The 14,674-nt window shown below is 42.1% G+C and overlaps 1 long non-coding RNA gene across 2 annotated transcripts; it reads right to left on the reverse strand.

The window, feature by feature from the left end:
- Nucleotides 1–3,584: 3,584 nt before the first annotated feature.
- Nucleotides 3,585–13,528, reverse strand: LOC306835288. 2 transcript variants are annotated; one of them, XR_013780615.1, is made up of 3 exons: nt 13,479–13,528; nt 12,761–12,879; nt 3,585–4,541 (listed from the first exon to the last, which is right to left on the reverse strand). It is a non-coding gene; the product is annotated as an uncharacterized lncRNA (long non-coding RNA). The 2 variants fall into 2 exon arrangements; XR_013780616.1 differs by lacking the exon at nt 3,585–4,541 and adding an exon at nt 5,987–6,042.
- Between the last annotated feature and the right edge of the window lie 1,146 nt (nt 13,529–14,674).

The following is a 14,674-nucleotide window of genomic DNA, read 5'->3' on the forward strand; positions in this document are numbered from 1 at the left end:
CTGTGGAGTATCCATCAGGTAGATTTCAGTCACCACCAACACATCATAGGTTAAGGGGATTTGTATCTGTGGCTCTGAGAATGTCTAAACTGATTCATGTTGAAGTGAGAAATAAAAATAATGAGAAAGCATCAAATTCCCTCAAATATTTTGTGATGGTTCTTTTATGAATCAGTTCGTCTCAGAACTACAGAATTTAAATTAATCAGTGATTCTTCTGAGGGCGGCATCATACAAATAATAGTAAATGGACTTGTTTATTAATTTTATACTCTTCGGACTACTCAAAGCGGTTTTACATCGCAGGTCACATCTACACATTCAAACACTGCTGATGAAGGTTCATAACCCGAACGCTCAAGTCCACGTGAACGCACTCACTGAGCCTCATTTCAGCCTTTCTCAGCGAGTTTGCATCACGACCGACTGCTTTGGAGTTAAATGGGAAAAACATTATGAGATCGAATGTCTTATAAGCACACTACTCCATGTTTAAAATAACAGCATTTTATGCTCTTAACAGACCATTAAAATATGTAAAGTATGTACCAGTACAGCGTGTTACTGCACAGCACCGATCTGTTTGTGTTTATCTGTTTATGTGCTTGTATTTATCTGTGTGTGTAGTGCCATATGTGCATGTGCTTTATCTGTTATTGCAACGCGTGTTCTGATAAGACCCACACACACTTATGGAGCGTTTGGGGCTTTCGGGTTTAAGAACTTTGGATGTTTCTATTTAATGTGACGCTTGTGGAGAAATGCTGCCCGACCATATTTTTCACATACAGTCATGGTTTGGACAGTGTGGAGCTGTACGGTAAATTCTCCCTCGCTTGGAACAAATGGTGATATTCAGATGGTGGGGTGAATCACAGACAGACGTAGGGGGGGGTTCTGCCTTCAGGGTGACATGTGGACAGATTCTACACGTGGGCTTTGGGAGGTCAGTGGAGGAAGAGCCCATGGACATGGAGGGTGCGGAGAGGAGACTTCCCAATGCTCCCCTCTGGGAAAACATCATGGCTGAGCGTGGATATAACACACAGCTAATCAGATGGCACGAAAGAGATGGAGAATATTTCAGATGGGCTCTGTTTCCTCGAGGGGTTGTGGCATCACGCTTGTATTACTAGTTGCGTGCTGTCCATCCCGCTGTGTGAAGGGTAATCAGTATTTAGATTTCCACTCTTTTACATACAGACACACATTTTGGTCGTGTAATGTTTTGCATTTGGCTCGTGCCTCACATTCAACATGCTTCGCTGCTCTGTCCTGTCTCGTGTGTTGCCCTACCAACAAACAGTGTTGAAATGCTTGAGATGTTACGCACATTCAAATCGCCTGCTAAGATGATTTCTTCCAGGTTTGACTATCTATCTGCTGTCCTGGTATCTAGTAACCTTCCCTGAAGAATTTCCCATAAACACTTATATTTCTGTTTTTATCCCCCCTAACCATTCCTGTATTTTGGGATTTTTTTTCCCGCATTTATCTGGGGACTGTGTGTTGTTTGTTGGAGGCAGAAACTGTTTTGCATTCGCTAACATACACAGAGCATAAATATTGGATTAAGTAAACAAATCCGAGAGGCTGACTCCTGAATGATATCGGCGAGTCGGCCTTTGGAGCCAGTAGGAATGCCACGGTCGCAGTCTTTACTTGAGACTCGGCACATGAAAAAGAGAGAGAAGCAGAGGGAGCGAGAGAGCGAGCGAACAAGCGAGAGTCAAATGGCAGTTTAATCCTCCCTTAGTGTTATCTCGCAGGTGTTTTGCAGACTGTGCTCTCTTTGGAAACTTTGAAATCAGGCCAGGCTTTCATGTGCAGGATAAGGTACAGAGTCTGTGCCTGGCCTTTTGTGGGCAATAAACAACAACACAACAGTGCAGGACTCACTGCTCACAACTCCACTTAACATGTTATTCCCCCTAGCTCCTTGTTAGGCAGCGAGCCAAGGTAACTTCAAAAACAATCCCGCCACTTTTCTCATTTCCTTGCTTTTGTTATAACTCTAAAAGAAAGACAGAACGTCCAATGTTGAACCTGTTTTACTCAAACGTGTAATCACAACGCACAATGAGCAGCGCTGAAAGCTGCAAAGAGTTCTGAAAAGTAATTTGAATCGATGTCGTTTTACATTCTGCAATTAGCTCCAACCAGAGTCCCACAACAGCCATATGGATATAGAGTTACATTTCTCCAGCTTATGCACGCAAATGTTCCTGACTTCATTAGAATTGAACCCCGCTCATGGATTTCCTTCCTAGAAAATTAGCCGGATTGTAAAAAGCCGAGATGAGAAGAGACCCATGGCCCCCCACAGGCATTCAGTATCGGGTGTCCCTGTGTTTTAATGGCACAGTCCATCACCAGGCTCCGGTGAGGCCGAACAGCCGGGCAACGTGCTGCTCCCCCAAGAGGATCTGCTGTTTTATTGGCCTCCTCAGCGTTGAGTTGTCCCCTGTGCCCATGTAATGCAGCAGCTAGCATCAGAGAGGGGAAAAGGCCCCTTCCTAGATTAATCGACAGTGTATGATTCTCAACGCTAGCTTAGTGCTCATGTTCCATATTTTCTAATGGTTATGGGTACAGTCATTTAGAGTGCTGCTGAGGGAGCCATCACTCAGGATGCTGTTGGCCGAGGCGCGGCGCTTTTCTGAGCGAATGAATACGCACCACGTTCAACAACTGTGTACACTTTAATGTAGTACAGCAGCGTGCTCGGTCGCCCTTCTCTTTAAAGATATGACTCTTAGTGGCATCACTTTATCTAACATGTTTTTTAGAGACAACAGAATCCTTTACATATGATAAATGGTGAATGGACTTAAACTTGTATATTTCTTTTCTAGTCTTCTGAATACTCAAAGCTTTTTTACACCACAGGTCACACCTTCACAAACTAATGTATAGTGACAATCAGCAGTCTCCAATCCCTTTCATAAAAAAATCATACACCACTGACAAAATAGCAGAGGCAATTAGGGGTTACTTGTGTTTTGCCAAAGACACATCGGACATGTTGCTGCAGGAGCTGGGGATCGAACCCCCAATCTTCCAGTTAAGAGATGACCGACTGAGTCACAAACCTTATAACAGGCTCTGCTGCAGGTTTCAACAGCTGTCCTATCATTAAAGGCAAACAGCCATAAAAGTAATCATGAATATAAAACAACTGCTATGTAAATTTTGAAGTATCCCAGCATTAGCTTGGTTTAGCTTTATTAGCATTGAAATTAGCGATAATGACACAACATCTGGTTTAATGTCTCAAACTAGCAGTGGAGTTAATGATGGTAAAAAAAAGCAAAGATTGTATGAAATGTGAAAAATCTTCTGAAACATTACATTTTGTAGAAAGCATTTAGATGTGCAATCATTCACATGTTGTAAATGTAGTGAAACCTTTGAAAAAACAGCTGAGTCATGTTTTCAAGAGAAAGCTTGTTGTTTAAAAAAAAAAAAAAAAAGACATGTTACCAGTTAATGATGCGGTGATTCTGACTTAAGTTCAGGGCAAACATTAGATAACTCAGGTATATAACTAATGCACACATCACGCAGACAACTGGAATATGCACCATTTCTTTGCATAATAAAAGCAATGGACCAATGATCAATCAATTTTGAACCGGTTTTCAAGTGATAACATAATGTAAAAATAAAGCATGCTGCAAGTATGAGGAAGCATTATCAGGATAGACATGGATTCAGCAGAGCACAGATGAAGTGAGTTCTTGTGTCTGTCACGTCTTGCATCCAGAAATAGTAAGCATCAGTTCCTGATCGTCTTGTTTTTTCGACAGCATGACGTGTCCCTGGGAAGCAGCTTCAGAGAGCCGACCCACTCACCCTCTGCTGTGAAAGAGCCACAGTGACGTTTAGCACCTCTCACCAGGTAACGCTTAAGTCATTCTGACAACAGCGTGGGGCACACATTAGATCTGAGGGAGAGACCATTCAGAGCCCTTGACTCCCTGTGGCCCAGCATTATGGGAAACGTACGTGGAGGCCAAATGAGAAAGGCCCTGGCAAGGAGGAATTTTTTTTTTCATAACAATATAAATCTCACAGAGCATGGCAACTCCAGTTTCTCAACATAATACCCAAATTCAATGTGGCATGTCATAAATGTGCTGTCTTCACGGTACTGTATCTGTGCTGGTTCTGCTGCAGAGAGCAGCTCTCTCTCAATGAGAGGTTGGGGAGTTATACATACTAATCAGTGCTTTGGAGATGAAGTTTCGGGGTAATGTGCAGGAAATGCAATAGAGACATTACAAGCAAAAATTCAAGGAACATCATTATTGTTGTTGTCATAGAAATCAAGTTACTGTCAACATGCTGAACAGGAGGATGAAGGCCTCTGTTACAGCATCGTATAAGACAATGGCATTTTGCAGCCAAATCAATTCATTTCAGTTCTTCAGTTGATTCTCCATCAAAGGTGTCGACGACTCTTTGGATTCATGAACTTGAGCTGTTGACCAACAGCAAGCAGAGTTGACTGCTTTGAGGTCACTTTGGTGGTGGAGATTCTGAAACAAAAGGATCTGAAAGACTGTAGATATTTTTATCTGACAAATTTGGAAAACATTAACTGTGATTGAGACCCCTCTCTGTTGAAGTAACACATTCTCGCAAGACCTGGAAATACATACAACCCTTCTCTCGAACGACCCATAGACTTTAAAAAACATGCAAAGAGGTGGAACTGAGTCAAGCCTTGAGCCACCTAACAAACAGTGTCAATGTATCCAATGGTCAGTCAGTTAAGTTCATCCCTTAACTATTAGCTATATTTAAAATGCATGGGTTATAGAAATATTCAGCCTATCAACCATGAGCTATTCAGACAAACTATGTTGTTTTATATCTGCTGTCCAAATGGGCATTTTTACCTGCAGGTGTTAAATGGGCTTCAAGAATTTCTGCAGCCAGCTTCAAATGGACACTTGAGAAACTGCTTTTTTTTTTGCACTTAATTTTTCAACACCCGAGGTTGCTCTTGGTAAGACCAGGCAACAGATCAAGTAAAAGTGCTGAATTTCTTTTTTTGTAGCCAGGTAAACAAAACTGAAGTGAGGAAGAGAGGTGGCTCAGGGTGACATCATCCCTCATTTAAACTGAACAAAAAGTACAGATTGTACGGCATGAAGCCCAAAAGCCCCCCACTTGTACAGCCCTCGTAATCTTACCTTCCATCACAAAGAGCAGGTTTCTACATCTAATGAATACAGCCTTATCTCATTTTTTCTCCTAACTCAGATCAGCAGTCAGTATTCCTAAAACATTGGATCTATCCAAGCAGAAAATGTGCACCGAACTTTGCTTTGAAAGCAGCAGTGCTGCCTGTGCTCTGCTCTGTGACAGGTTATCAGCCAGAGCAGACCTGCCCATGGTTGGGCCTGTTGGTCATCCTGCAGAGCCGCTCAGAAGGCCTGGGTGAGGAGATGTGGCTGATTGATATCTTTAAATTATATCTTGGAGACAGTACCTCAGGTTGCTTCAGTGAACATGAGAAAGCTTACCGCTGCTGTGCAGGTACGGGAAGCAGGTTTTAAAACTCAGGGTGAACAGATGATTGCGTGGTATTTGCAGGCTCTAAATCCTACCGAAGAAATGTTCCTATTCAAAAAGCAAAGTGCGGACTGCAGAATCAATAGCCTCTCTGTGCTGCTAACTTTGTGCAAGCATGTCAAAAAGCCACAATGCACAGACTTAAATAACCAAACACCAGAAACTAAATGTGTAAGAGTAAAATGATTTGCTTCTTTAGAGAGTTATTTTAAACTCAACCTCCTCAAATGTTTTGAGCAACAGTAAAATTAAAGGTAACTGCCCCTCAGGGACAAATAAAGTTATTTTTTTTAATTGAATTGTGTTGTCACAGTTCAAACAGGATGAGGTTTGTTTTTTACTCACCTGATCCTCTGTCAGCTCTTCTACCCCTCTGCCCCCCCTCCCTCTACCCCCTGTCCATCGGGGTGATTGCCTTGCCTGCTATCTCTGAGCAGCAGTTCTGTTTGTGCAGTGCCTCTGTATATGTCAAAAAAAAAAGAGAGAAACCTGTTAATTTTACGATCTGTCACACGTCTACCTCTCTGCGGTGGGCACTGGGCTGCTGGGTCTGGACTTCCTTATCGCTCTGTTCATTCCTGTCCACCCCTGCCAGACTGGAGTCACATCACTATCTGGCATGCCGGACTGAATTGGTTTCCACATACTGTTGAGAACAGGTCAGCTCACAGTGGATGAGATCTTTTTCTATACTTTTACTTAGAATATAGTTCAAACCAGATTTAGGGCAGTGGACTGCATTAGTAATGACAAACTGCAGCAACTTAAAGCCAAACTTCACCAGCAAGAAAAAGTCAAACCTATGCTGTTAAATCAATGCAAAATCCAAATACCTTTTTGTATGCATGCAATCATTCAGTTTCAGCAGATTCATTTTCACAATGCAGGAAACAGGTCAATGAATGTAATATCACCTTGATAGCTTTGACATCCCGTTAAGAGTCTTCATTTACTCTTGTCACTTTGGTTTCTGCATTCAGATAGGGCAGGGCGTTTCTCTACCGGAACTGTCATCCATAGGAGAAAATTAGAAAATGATCTACATGACACTTCCTCCGTCATTCAGCCTCTCGGGAAATGTTTCATGACATTAAGTTAGGAAAGCGTGTGTTTAAGTGTGTGTTCTTCTCGTGCATTTGCCTGATGGTGTGACTTCTTTGGCAGGAAATTTGAACAGGAAATTTAAATGAGAAACAATAAATAAAGATCCTCTATTTATAGTTATAACAGCTCTGGTTACATTTAAAGCTGGGGAGCTAAACACCGGAGAGGCAACTGTGCATTCCAGAGTTAATGGAGCCCCTTACCATAATTTGAAGTATGTTTATTGGAAACCTATTACAATGTTTGTCTTCTGCTTCCTTGAATCATTATCCCCAGAAGCCTGCTGCAGCGTTTACAGATAGATTTATTTAAAAAAGCCTATCTACTTTACATCAGTGCAGGAATAGGAACTCAAGATCTTTATAAATCCAAAAACATGAAGCACTCAAGTAACCGAAGCTTTGTAGGGATGAATTAGTAATCTTCCAATCAAATCTACAATCTTAAACAAAGACACTGTATCCACCTCTCTCCATCTGACAAACAGAGCAGGTGGGCCACTACGCTGTGTAAATCTGAAGCCTGTCCGCCAAAATTGCAAACAGGCACAGAAATTAAAAGGTTCTGTCTTGGAGGAAAACACAGACATGTTTCTAGCATACAGAGCAGGCTATTCAAAGCCACTGGGCAGACAGAAAAAAAAAACTATCTTTGCTTAAATAACTGCAGATGAGCGGGGACATGCAAACAGCAGCGCAGGAACATTTCTGGTAGATGTTAGGATGCTGGATGATTGCCAGGGAGCAGATTTTCTGGATTAAATGAGTAAATGTTCTGGGTTGTGTTGGTGGAAAAGGATGACGCTCTATAGAGAATCAGATCAGAGAGTCACAACGACCGCCTGGGGAGTCAGGGTGATGATGTATTAGGGCCCGGGTTTTTCTGAGACGGCTGAGCAGCAGTCACCAAGACAACAAAAGGATCCCCCCGCGCCAGGAAACATTCCTTCTTCCTCCCACTCTCGTGGTCTTCTAATAGGAGACAGAGGGAGACGAAACCCAACCAATGTGGGAGGAGACAGAAGCAAAGATGAGAGCACCCCCCCCATTTTAGAATAGTTCCCATACTGGGCTTTCAGTGGGAGGAATGGGCCATTACAGTAGTTTGCAAAGTGCTTTGTTTGGATCCATTATTGCACGTCAGTTTTCCCAGAGCAGTTTAATTGCAAGAGAGTAGAGTGACGTGATTACATTGAGTTCAACGCACAAACAAATGAATAACAATTTTCCGGTTTTCACTAGATTCTACAGAAAGCCTTTTCATGTTCCTGAATGATACTCATTTTACAGTTCTCAACAGTGAGCTGTGCAATGCTCTACAAACCTACTGGTTCTCAGGGAAGACTGAATACTTTAAACATCCATCCATCCACCCATCCACTGACTCAACCAAAAATCCACCCATCCATCCATCTATCCATCCACTAACTCAACCAAAAATCCACCCATCCATCCATCCATCCACTAACCCAACCAAAAATCTTGTTCCCCCCAATGTTCTTAACTGTTTTTTTATTAATTCATGAAGTTCTATCCTTAAATAAAATATAACAAAAGGCATTGATTGGGCTGTTAAATCTTTAACCTGATATCACTAAAACATTATTTGAGGTATCCATGATAGAAGAGAACACATTGCTGATGTAATTCCCTGAAATGTCCTCACTTAAGGGTTTTAACCTTTTCGCACCAGTGGCAGGAGGAGTCCTGTTTTATCTGGGGCATTTCTTCAGACCTCTCACTGAGGGTGGCACACCTCAGAGGCCAGATGGAAAAAAAAATATGCCAGACAAGTAGAGCAGAAAGTCTATTGTTGTGGCTAATGAGTTTGAGCAGGATTCATGCTGAGAAAATGAAAGACAATCCCACTCTTCACTCCTCCAGAATCTCTCTTTTCCTTTTCCAACTGCTCGAGACAAAGCCTGCAAATTGCAACCTACACAAGCAAAGGGCTTGAACAATGCACGCAGCTTGTTGGAGCATAAACGATGCAAACATCCTAAATACATCAGTATATATGCCTGTATTAGTACCTGGAGTGACTAAATATAGCTTGCAGTTTGTAATAAGCAGGTGCATTCCCAATTGGCATGACATTAGAGCTTCATATTATCCCGTGATGCCCATGATGCACTTTCGCTGGGTCAAACAAACAATTAGCATGATTATGATGCAGGCTTACAATATTTCCTCACTGGCTTAATTAGGACTCGATCCACAGTGGCGAACCATCAGTGGTTTGAGCACAGAATCCCACAGCAGGTGACCATCTGCAGACAGGGACTACAGTGCATACAGGGGAGAATTGAATAGCACATAACATTAAGTTAAAAATACTGTGGAACAATGGCAGTTATGTTGGCCCATTTGTAACATGAAAAAAAAATACAAAAAGGTCTTACAAATGATGAGTTTAGAAAAGAAACTGCACAAGGTTGTCATGTTGAAAATAAAAGAAGGACCTCTGAAGGCCTGTTGAGTGGCTCCCTCAATGTCAAACAGAAGTAAGATGTAAAATAATGCAGCAGCACACAGGTATTCAAAAACACAAGCAAGGCTGAAGAAAATGAGAGGAGAACACATGATGAACTTTCATTAAACCACACAAGCAACAAAGAAAAACAACTTCTTTTTCAAATGATATGAAGCTAGATCAACAATACTCAGCACGCCATGACAGTTTAACAAATACATTCAAAGAAAACAATGACAAAGGCAGTTTAAAATCCATCAGGACAATTACTAGGAAACACTAGCTTTTCTTTTCATGAAAATCACTATGTCTGTTACCTCTGCTGTGTCTGCAGCCTTTGTGATCGAACATCCCCATCAGAGGTTACATGACTAATGTGAAGCTATCGCATATGTTGAGTCAGGAAAACTATACTTGCTTTCACGATCTTGTCTTTCTCATTCATACTTTTTGCACGCTAACTCGTGTTTCAGCTGTCGTTGTCGACCTGTCATTTCTGGGCCTGTCATTGGATAATCAGCTCTCTTGTCAGCGGTACTCATCTAACCAATCACATGCCGTCCCTAGCTCATTTTTAACCCATCATCGTTCTGTTCTCCTTTTATATATGATTCTGTCTCTGCCTTCGTTTATTCATGCTGATGTTTCGTGTGCCCCTCCACCTCCCTATCACTGCGCAGAATCTTCATCCATCAATTCTTCACCCATCTGGTCTCATCAAGACATCAAATTCATTAACACCAGTGTCTGGACTCCATGGGGGGGGGGGGGGGGGGGATTCTGTCAATGCCCAGAATTGTCATTCTCCAAACACATCAACTCAACCACCCCACAGAGTCCGAGAGCCAAAGTATTTCTGCCAAGTCACATTTCCATCTTCATTAGTATAGTAAATAATGGTTTTCATTCACTTGTCTCTCCTGATTGGAGTGGCATTCAATGCAAAGCATCTCATCAATGGCTGCCCATCTCAAAGTATCACAAAACATTTTATAATCTATCATCTGCTGAATTCACAATTCATTTGGTTGGTAAATATCCTTTATATTTCAACACGACACTGTACTGTACACCTCAACCTTCATGACCTCCTTTCGTGTGAAGAGGTAAGACAGAAGCACCAGAGGCAAAGAGGAATGAGGTTGTCATTACATCGGAGGAGGTGTTTCTTTTGATTTGGTAGAAATAGGTTCTGCATTAATGGAGACATTCTCTGGCTCGTCTCGCGCTTCAAAAGAGGGAAAAACAAAGGCTGGGGAAATGATAGCCGTGAGCGCTGTCCTCATAGAGGAAACCTGTGATGGCTCTGCATTATTGTAAAGGCCCATGAGTGTAATGTTGTTGTGCTATTTCCATGACATTACTTTTTCAATATTCAAACACGAGTCACTTGGTACCAACGTCATTGATGGTATACTTTTCCTCGCAGGAATATGAGTAGAGTAACATTTTGTACCAATGACACCTTAAGACGGTTGTGGACTTTGGTTTCACCTTAAAAGATCAAACAACTTCTGGTTAACATCTCAACATCTCTGTGTCACCCTTCAACTCACTATGTGAGGCTGCTGGTACCCAACTGGCATCCGTTGTGCACAAGCAAGCACCTGCTCTAATGTTAGTGATATTCAACATAGCATGTCTGAAGATTTTCAAAACAAAACCTTCTGAGAAAACAATTGACAAAAATGGCATTAGTCAGTGGCCCACTTGGGTGATCCCAGTCAAAAAAGGAAAGCCATGCTACTGCTCCGTGATTGCATTCCCAAGTAAGTTATGATATAACTTCAAGTGTCCATCAAAAACAACAATCCAGGGTGGCGCCAATAGCGCAGCGGCAGCGCGCGCACCATGTTGCGAGGCTTTGCTCCTCGCGCGGGCGGCCCGGGTTCGCGTCCGGCCTGTGGCCACTTTCCCGCATGTCTCTCCCCACTCTCTCCCTGTTTCCTACTCTATCCACTGTCCTATCAATAAAGGCAAAAAGGCCAAAAAATAAAAAACCTTTAAAAACAACAATCCAGACAACAACATCAAAGAGTGACGATGGTGCCCATATTGGCTTATTTAGAAGCTCATGTGGTCGCCGATTTAACAGCGAGAACAGCCTGAAACATCACATGCTTCAGAGAAAATACCAATTTTACCAATTGCAGAATGAAATTGTGCTTGATATAAGGGAGTAAATAAAAAGGGAGTGTGCAGTCAGACTCCAGTTCCTCTTCAGCAAGTAAAATAAAAGTTTCTATGCATGAAAGTCAGAGATGAAAATGTGATTGCATTGCAAACTTTAAAAGCCTTCTTCTATCGACTCAATTTAGAAATAAAGTTCCCAAATAAAATCCTTTGCTTGAATAATTGTCCCTCCTGAATAGCTCCCTGTACCGTTTAATTTACTGCACCAAAGTCCTTTAATTGGAGAGGTTTTGTCTGGATGTGAGGAAACAGATGAGCTCCGATGATAATCAAGCTGAAATTAGCGAGGAGCTGCTGTCACAGGTGCTAATCTCCAGAATGCACAAACGAGGACGAGCCAGGCAAACGCTATTGATTAGCTGCTAGCACTGTGTGCCACATAATCAGCGTCCCATGCGTCTTTGGAATTAGCCACATCTGCAGCCACTCCTCCGCTCCGCAACATGGTCAGCTAATCATAGTACAGACCGTTCAAACTTCTGGGAGTGGACTGAAGAGTTCTGTCGAGTGCATTCAAACCGTCAAGTTTCCAGAGATTGAGGAAGGTCCTTGAGCTGTTGGAGTTGTGCAGTTTGTCTGTTTTCTGTTACTTAGAGGTTCCCAAACTTTGCCATGATAAAGACTCCACTGAATACGCCATGTTTTTTATTTTTGCTCCACGTCACTGACATCACACACTGGCAGCATTTTTACCTTTTTCACTTGAGGAAACCAAAGGAGCCAACAATTCTCTCCAGTATTCATTGGCTCAGTTCCTTAAAAAAGCATGGTCTTTTAACTGTTGCTACAACCAGAGACATCTGAATGTCGTTCCAACCACGCTGTGCTAACTTTGCCACAGCGCTGTAGAAAACCAGTCAAACTCCTGGTATCCTGACAATACTAGAAACCTGACCTTTTTAAATTCATGTGAGCTGCCTCATCTCTTTATAGCTGAGTCTTTCTGTGAAAATGGGGTTGGAAGGAGACAAGGACCACCTGAGACACAAGATCTCTTATGTGGGTCTGGGAAAGGACAACAGAGGTGTAATGAGGGCCGTGATACACATCAGCCCGGAGTCGTGTTACATCACTTGAGAGGCTGGGAGAGAATTGAAGGCCCGAAACAAAGAATAGGGCATAAAATAAGCAGGGAATAGAGGATGATATATGCCTGACTCTGTTGGTCTGATTTATTCCCTTCTGTCCCCTGTTTTCAGCAGGAAAAAAATACTTTCACCTGAAAGAAGCACATTGCATGCTGTTCCTAACAACTGGGTATACAGGGATGACAGCAGCAGACGGTGCAGCGGTGAAGCTACGCGACAAGAGCTGGTGAAACACGAGATCCTGCCACCTCCCCAGTGTACAAACAAGACATGGCTGCAAGGGTAGAGTGTGTTCTCTGCAAAAACTCCATCTCTCTTACCTCTTTCATGTGTTTCAGAGCGTCTGGTCGATGTTTATCTTCTACTGTCAAGATAGCTTCCCCCCATGTAAAAGAGGACAAAGGGAAGAGCGCAGAGGTCGGCAGGAATACAGGAGCGGCTGAAAAGGAAACATGCACATGTCTGAATGTCCTGGAGAGCCAACTCAAATGAAAACAGGATTGTTCAAGGACTAATACGTAAGATATGGAATTTATTGATCATCAGTCTTTAAAGAAAGGTGCTATGATGGAGTGCAGGCTTCTCTGACAACAACAGTGCTGAATGGTCTGTATTTGATCTGACCGGGAAAAAAACGTTTTAAGGCATTAAACCGTACATACTGCTTACAGGTGAAATAATACAAATGATACGAATGATCATCTAAACGAGCACGGTAAAAAAAAAAGAGTTACACTCAAATAAACTCCTCTCAGGGATTCATCACAATGTTGTTTTGTTTTTGTACAAGCTATGCAGGGTCGGCACATTCTTCCTAACAGCAGGCATTCTTAGGTCCACTGAAGAGTTCAATCAATCAAATACATTTTATTTTCAAATGCAAGACTGCTTCTACCTAAGTGTCTTTGTGTTGGCATCACATCCAACATACAAATACATAAGCCATGTTACAGCAAACACACAATAATCACTTTGAGTTCACTTTTTTAAAGTTACATGTTTAAACACAACAATACTTTTCCATTCTCTCATGTTTACCTCCTTATGTTGGGTTTCTCAGAGCCATCATGCAGGAATTGAAAGATGTTATGGGGTGGGGTCGGCCGAGCACTTCCTGTTTTTAAACCTGTCAGTGATGTCATTGCTGACATCACTGGAACATACCAAGTTGAGGGTTTTTTCTTTTGCAATGAGTTTTAATTAATTTATTTCCAGCAACCCTGAATAACCTACCAGAAATGATTCAACCTGTAAGATCAATATCAAGTAAATCAGTAAACTAGAGTCTGATATGATTTCTCTGTTTAAAGAAAAATTAAGTAGGGGCGCCGGTAGTGCAATGGCAGAGCGTGTGTCACCATGCATGGAGGCCACAGTCCTCAAATGAGCAGTCCGGGTTTGACTCCGGCCTGTGGCACATTTCCTGCATGTCTCTGCATAAAAACCCAAAAATAAATATTTAAATGAAAATAAAGTAGCCATCCCGCGTCTTCAGTGTTTGAAGCATAGGACTATATGACAAATATTTCCGCTTCCTGCACATAAACCAAAAGAAACCAGTATAATCTTTAACTGGAGCAGAGAAAATATTGTTGGTTATTTCCAGACTGTGTTTACTGCACATGACTTCACTTCTCCCAGGATGCAACTGTGCTGACATCAGCGTAACCTTGCCTGATGAATCGATGTCAAGATACCTTTATCGATACCTTTATCTCTTGTTGTGTTGGCTGTAATATTGAATTTGAAATGTACAGTACTAGTCACAGCAAATAACAGTGGTGTTAAAGTCCCAACACAGCTTCTGACCCACATTCATGCCCGTCTAATCATTTCCAATACCCCCATGTCTCAGCGGAAAAAAGGGTGTGTAGCATCAAAACGTCAAAACTGCAGAAACAAGCCCAAAGTCGTGTGAAATCAAGATTATCCTCGACAGAACATGTCTGTCTCGTGTGCTCCCTGCACATCTTGAAATAATAACAGCTATGTTGTCTGCCAGACTTCTTTGTTCCTCCAGTTACAAACTCTCTGATGTTCACACATCTTCAAACTTTCTCCTCAGTGTTTAAACAGCACTATTTTAGGTCATGTTTGTCATGAATATGTAAATGCTCTGTTTACTCTGATAATGCTTATGTGGTTTGGTGGATGGTGGTAGGAAACCCACAGAGGACTGGGACTAACCCCATTAGCACACTGCTGGATAACCATGAGGCCCAGGGGAGGTCATT

The sequence above is a fragment of the Symphodus melops genome (genome assembly GCF_947650265.1).
Source record: "Symphodus melops genome assembly, chromosome: 14".
NCBI classification, from domain to species: domain Eukaryota; kingdom Metazoa; phylum Chordata; class Actinopteri; order Labriformes; family Labridae; genus Symphodus; species Symphodus melops.